A 7,471-nucleotide genomic window follows, 5' to 3' on the forward strand; every position below is an offset into this window, starting at 1 on the left:
TTACTCGGGAGGGCATAAGGAAAATGCCTCTCATGCAGCTGATTGCATTTGGTTGTGGATGTGAATGGGGGAAGTACGGGCGCTGCAGAAGTGGTGGGTTCCCAATTACTAGGATTGGCGAATGCAGCAAGAAGGGCATTATGGGCACGACGGGCCTGTGTTTGTCTTCTTCTTGGTGGCAGCGGGACACTACTTGTGCTTGCCACCTCACCAGCTTGAACTGCACTTATGGGACTCGCCACGTCACCAAGTGTTACTGCAGTGCTGGTTTGACTACGACCGGGGTGTACTAGGCCGCTGGCGCTTGCCAGTTCACCAAAACGCTACCAAAAAAACTGTTAGCGATCGCAGGAATCTGGCCTGACTCTGCGAACGCTGCAGTTATGCGTTTAGTGTTTTGTAAGTGACAGTGATCGATCGATACTGCACTTGGGTGGGCTGGGCTGGGCCGGGCGGAGGGGCAAAACGCAGGTGCTAGCAGGAATCTGGGCTGATCCCGCTAACACTGCGTTTTTGGGAACCCTAAACTGCTGGGGACGCTAGTATAGATCTGATCAGATCAGATATTGATCTGTTCAGATACTATACCTCTAAGGGAGGCGTATTCTGCGTGCGTGGGTGTTAGCGGTACTGGGGAGACGCATATCACCGCCGGGCGATCAGGGGGCTAAACCTTTATTAGGTAATAAACGGCGGGTGCCCCGACACTATAAAAAATAAACGAACTAACCAGCGTCACCCGTAACAGTTATACGGTGATCACTGGTGAAAGGGTTAACTAGGGGGTAATCAAGGGGTTAAAACCTTTATTCGGTAGTATATGGGGGTCCCTGTCGCTATAAAACGCTGACGGCGAACCTAAATATTTACCACCTCAACTAGCGTCGCCAGTGACACTAATACAGCGATCAGAAAAATGATTGCTTATTGACACTGGCGACGGGGGGTGATCAAGGGGTTAAAACTTTATTAGGGGGGGTTAGGGGGGTACCCTAGACCTACAGGGGGCTAACCCTAACTGCCCCACCACACTAACTGTCACAAACTGACACCAATGCAGTAATCAGAAAAAAAAAACTGCTTGCTGTCAGTGTGATGGGGGGGGGGGGGGAGGGGTGATTAGGGGGTGATCGAGGGGTGATGGGGGGTGTAAAGTATGCCTGGCATGTTCTACTGTGTGTGTGTGTTGGTGTAACTCACTCGGATGTCTTCTCTCCTCGGCGCCGGAACGGAAAATACCGAGCCGAGGAGAGATGACATCACTTCCTCTGCCTCTGTGTACTATACAGAGGCAGGGGAAGATTCTCATTGGCTGGGAGCGATAGCGGGGGGGGGGCCACGAATGGATGGCTTCCCCCTCATCTCTGAACGCTCCCAGACAGAAGATCGGACCCCCCAGGTACCAGGTACATGATTTTGCCTGCCCGTGCCATTCTGCCGCAGTATATCTGCGTTAGGCGGTCGGCAAGTGGTTAAAGCCTGGCTCAGCAACCTGTCGATCCCGATCGACCTGTCGACCGCGAGTAGGTGACAGGTAGATTGCAGGGATGTGCTCAGCTCAGAAACTAATCTGTACCTGCCTGAGCTGTGCCCTTGGGAAGCTGACAAAGCTGACAGCCAATCACAGGTGCCAGAGGCAGGGAAGCCTGACGGCACAGCTCTTTGATTGGCTGTCTGCTTTGAAAGCCCGCCTTGTGTTCCTGCTGTGCTTTGGCTGCTGGCTCTGTTTTAGCCAAGCTGCTTCTCCCCTAACAACAGTTCTGCCAGAGACAATAGAGCAATGTTTGAGGGACGCTCAACACAACAAGGCGGAGATGTGAAAATCAGCTGTGAAGCACTGTGGAGTAATGTCAGGCAGACCACGCTTCTTTTCCTATGCAGCAGATTTTCCTTTCTGCTGACAGACACAGTAACACAAAACACAACTGTGAGTATTGTGCTCCACCTGCAGTGACAGTGGTCACACAGCCATATTTCCCCAGCTGGCCCATGGGTATTCCTGGGCTAGTGATCATTTTATAGCTGCAGTCGGGTTGAAAAAAGACACAAACCCATCTAGTTCAACCATAAAAACAAATAAAAAATAATATACTATCCCATATACCCAATCCTATACCCACAGTTGATCCAGAGAAAGGTGAAATACCCCAGCAAAGCATGATCCAATTTGCTACAGCAGTAGAAAAAATTCCTTCCTGACCCCCCCCCCCCCCCCGAGAGGCAATCGGATTTTCCCTGGATCAACTTTACCTATAAATATCAGTACCCAGTTATATTACGTACATTCAGGAAAGAATCTACACCTCTCTTAAAGCAATCTACGGAGCTTGCCAGAACCACCTCTGGAGGGAGTCTTCCACATTTTCACAGCTTTTACTGTGAAGAAACCTTTCCGTATCTGGAGATGAAATCTCTTTTCCTCTAGATGTAAAGAGTGCCCCCTTGTCCTCTGTGATGACTTTAAAGTGAATAACTCAACACCAAGTCTACTATATGGACACATTATATATTTGCACATGTTGATCATCTTCTCAAGAGAGAATAAATTCAGTTCCTCTAATCTTTCCTCATAGCTGAACTCCTCCATGCCTCTTATCAGTTTGGTTGCCCTTCTCTGCACTTTCTCCAGTTCCCCCGACATCCTTTTTGAGAACTGGTGCCCAAAACTGAACTGCATATTCCAGATGAGGTTTTACCGGTGGTGGCCCGTGCACTGTGGGCGCACGGGTGCCGCCCCCCCATCCATGCGCCTGGCCCCTTTCAGGACGCCGGAGGCATGGATTCCTATGGCGGGGGCGGGAGGGGGTGGTACTTTTTGAAGCACCTGATTAGAGGCAGAGGCTCTAATATGCTTCAAAGTAGGGTGGGCTCGGGGCGCAGAGAATGCGCCCTGATCCCACCCAATTGTGTGACGATAGAGAATTAATTTTTGCTATTTTCACACTAACCTTCCTCCCCGCCAATCAGGAGGCAGGGCTGATATATGATGGGCATATGATGGGCACAGTGGCTGCGTTTGGTGGGCACAAGTGGCTGCATATGATGGGTACAAGTGGCTACATATGATGGGCACAAGGGGCTGCGTTTGATGGGCACAATGATACAGGAACAAATGGGAAGTGGAACGCTGACAGGTGCTACTATTGAAATGAAAAATGGGACAGCGGTGTGGATCAGGAAGTGTGGTGTTTGTAAGAGGCAAACTGTTGAGGTGGTCGTTAGACCTACAGTACTGGGTGCAGATGGATGGGGTAGGCGGCAGCCGGCTTCTCAGAGCAGAAGGGACTCTGTGGGGAAGACAAGCAGAAAAAAAGAGCAGCACCGCTCTAAGGGTAGTAGTGTGTATAAAAGACTTTAATAATGTTTAAAATATGCACTCACATTTAGGATGATAAAAACAGGCATGTAGTGTTACTCTTTAACATCATGAGATCACATCCGGTGGACCACTGGGCTGTGGAGGAGTCATTCCCCGGCCGCTTCCGGTGGCGTCCGAAGCTCCGAGGTATGTAGTTCCGTCAGACAGTGCGTCAGCTGGTCCGTGGGTGGAGATGACAGATGCTGGAGAGCCCGGGAGCGTGGCCGTAGCGCTCGCGTTCGGAGCATGCGTGCTCCTTCATCAGGCGTGTTCATCACACAGAATACCCCTCCATAAATCACATGTCCCTCTGCAGAACCCCTCCATAAATCACATGTCCCTCAGCAGAACCCCTCCATAAATCACATGTCCCTCAGCAGCAGAACCCCTCCATAAATCACATGTCCCCCAGCAGGCTCCACAGCCCAGTGGTCCACCGGATATGATCTCATGATGTTAAAGAGTAACACTACATGCCTGTTTTTATCAGCCTAAATGTGAGTGCATATTTTAAACATTATTAAAGTCTTTTATACACACTACTACCCTTAGAGCGGCGCTGCTTTTTTTTTCTGTTTGATGGGCACAAGTGGCTGCATTTGATGGGCACAAGTGGCTGCATTTGATGGGCACAAGTGGCTGCATATGATGGGCACAAGTGGCTGCATTTGATGGGCACAATGGCTGCAATTGATGGGCACAGTGGCTGCATTTGATGGGCACAATGGCTGCATTTGATGGGCACAGTGAGGCTGCAATTGATGGGGGGGGTTCAGTATTTTTCAGTTTGTTTGCGCCCCTTGCTGACCCCTGTACACTGCCCCGCTGACCTTCACCCTGCTGAACCCTGTACACTGTCTCGCTGACCCTCACCCTGCTGACCACTGTACACTGTCTCACTGACCCTCACTCTGCTGACCGCTGTACACTGTCTCGCTGACCCTCACTCTGCTGACCCCTGTACGCTGACCTTCACCCTGCTGAACCCTGTACACTGTCTCGCTGACCCTCACCCTGCTGACCACTGTACACTGTCTCACTGACCCTCACTCTGCTGACCGCTGTACACTGTCTCGCTGACCCTCACTCTGCTGACCCCTGTACGCTGACCTTCACCCTGCTACCCCTGTGCACTGCCCCGCTGACCCTCACTCTACTGACCCCCGTACACTGCCCTGCTGATCTCAGTCCTCTACCCTGGTGCTAACCCTTGTACACTGCCCTGCTGACCCCTATAATCTTCCCTACACACTCATGACTCCTGTACTCAACCCTGGAAACTACCAGCCCCTGTACACTGTCCTACAAGCTACTTATCCCTGTACACTGCACTGAATACAAATTTGTATTGGTGCCTTGCTAATTTCTTTTTTTTTAAAAGGGCGACACACCCCGGTGATCTCTGATCTCCTCCATTTGGTCCAGGTAGATCTCCACCTCTCAAAGGTTGCATACCCCTGCTTTAAAGCATGATAGACAGCACAGTGTTTGTGCTGTGTCATTTATCCTTCTCTATATTCTAAAAAACCTGGAATAAAATAATAATATGTATTTAAAAAAGGTCCTGTGTCCCCTGTCTTCTCTCATCCTGTCAGTTCAGGAGTCAGCATTATGAAATTCTGTAATCCCAGAATTATGTAATCCGTTCTGTAAAAAGATTATATAATGTGCAGTGTGTCTCCTTGTGTAATTTTATTGGGGAAAATACCTTATTTACAGCTGGGCGCTCGCGTGACCCGCTGGAGCTCTTATTCCTGACTCCGAATACTGCAGAGGTAGGGGCTAAGATCCCTGCTGGGGTCAGCCCCGCTCCGAGCACTGCAGAGGGAGGGGCCACTGATATCAGCCAGGAGGAGAGGAGAGAAGATCTCTGGCGGGTCACGTGAGCGCCCAGCGGCACTGTAAATAAGGTATTTCCCACAATAAATTTACACAAGGGGAGACACTGCACATTATATAATCTTTTAACAAAATAAATTACATGTTTTTACAAGTGCTTCAACTAGGGCTTATTTTCGGGGTAGGGCTTATATTGCAGCCATCACGCTAGGTCTTAATTTCAGGGTAGGGCTTATTTTCTGGGAAACACAGTATGTTGTACATTGCAGTTTCCTAACTGCTACACTTCATGTGCTGCAGAGTATATTACATGTTCACTCTATATGCCATGCTGTGTATTACAGAATCCTAATCAGTGTTTATTAACAGTTAATCGTTGCTGTGTAGTTTGCAGTGAATGAAGTTCTTGTGTAAGGTAGGCTCAGACAAAGTGTTAGCTCTCTGTCTATATTTGTTTTTCTTATCTATTCAGTTTATGTAAGTGAGATTCATAGTCATTTCACAGTCATTTTGTGGATACATGGACTACAGACCCAAAAATCAGCACAATTTAGCCATGCCCATTTTCTTCATGCCCTGCATGTGTTACTAAAGAACAATTACTGCGAACATTGTTGTGGAAGATTTGGATGGAGTGGGGAAAGTTCAAGGGATTTCCCCTATTGGGGGACAAAGCCTTAAGACTCGATTCACATCTATGCATGTTGCATTTGAGCGTTTCTGCAGTGCTTTTTGCCGTGCTTTGCACGTTTTATTTAACCACGATTTTACAGCGTTTTTGCAGTGATTTGCGTTTTTTTTCCTTTTTACACTGTATATAGTTAGTTGCTAAAGAGGGGGCCAGGAAGCCGGACGCCATGTCCTTAACAACCGATGAGCCATCAGCTGTTAGCGGGCTTCCCTGCTGACAACTGAATATAAAAAAAAGAATCACTGGATAAAAAAAATAGTAAAAAAAAATACAGCGTGAGATGCCCCCCCCCGGTCCATACCAGGCCCTTGGGTCTAGTATGGGTTCGGAGGGGACCCCCCCACGCCAAACATTTTAAAAAAATGACGTGGGGTCCCCCCCAAAATTCATACCAGACCCTTATCCGAGCATGCAGCCCGGCAGGTCAGGAAAAAGGAAGAGGATGAGCGAGTGCCCCCCCTCCTGAACCATAACAGACCACATGCCCTCAACGTGGGGGGGTGCTTTGGGGCAGGGGAGATGTTGATGGGGACAAGGGCCTGTTCCCGACAACCCTGGCCGGTGGTTGTTGGGGTCTGTGGGCGGGGGGGCTTATCGGAATCTGGAAGCCCCCTTTAAAAAGGGAACCCCCAGATCCCAGCCTCCCCCCTATGTGAATGAGTATGGGGTACATTGTACCCCTACCCATTCACCAAAAAAAAATACAGTAGACAGTTTTTGACAAGTCTTTTATTAAAAATATCTTCTTCCCCACTTCTTCCTCCGGTCTTCCTGCATCTTCTCCCGCATCTTCCTCCTCCAGGCTTCTCTTTCTCCCGCTTCTTCTTCCACTCTTCTTCTTTCTCCTGTCTTCTTTGTCCAGTGTGCTTCTTCCTCTGCCACCGCTCCTGCCGACGACCATCCTCCGATGCTGAAAACAAGTAAAAAAGGCGCAAAGCAGGTATACCTCACATAACTGTTCCTAAATAGTCCAATGGCAGGATAGGCGTATATAGATGTATATACAGGAGGAAGTCAATCAGGGCTGCCACCAAGAAAAGACCAGAAGCAAGGTCCAATAGGCTGAGGAAGATAAAACAAGGAAGAGGGGCGCCTCTGAGTATATATCAATAATCATTTATTTACAACAAACAATATCCACTCACATGGAAGACTGTAGTATTGAGTTCCGGTGCATCTCTGAGTGGAGAAGAAGCTGGAGGACCACAAGTCTCAGCAAGTCCGTGCAGTGCTGGTCCCACATCAGGTCCTGGCAAGGATGGATGGTGGTGACTGGACACGATAGGGGCTCCCTCAGGTCTCCAGATGACACTTCCGGATTAGTAGTGGGTTTAGAGTAGCATAGACCAACGGTCTGTGGGTTCCAAGGAGGGGGTAAGGGGACGCCAAAGTCGATCGCCGGGCGCGCTGCCGTCCAAGGCTCGTACGGCTCCGTGAAAGAGATGGTGACGGCCGTACAGGGAGCCAGAACGAGGCCTGGAAAGCAAGCACAGCGCGGCGCCGGGCCGTGACGTCACGGCTGTGCGACGCGTTTCCGAGTCTGCGCGCTATTGGTGACAGGAATAGCGGCACTCCTTTCTCAA

The sequence above is a fragment of the Aquarana catesbeiana genome, linkage group LG11, assembly GCF_042186555.1.
Source record: "Aquarana catesbeiana isolate 2022-GZ linkage group LG11, ASM4218655v1, whole genome shotgun sequence".
In the NCBI taxonomy this organism is placed as follows: Eukaryota; Metazoa; Chordata; class Amphibia; order Anura; family Ranidae; genus Aquarana; species Aquarana catesbeiana.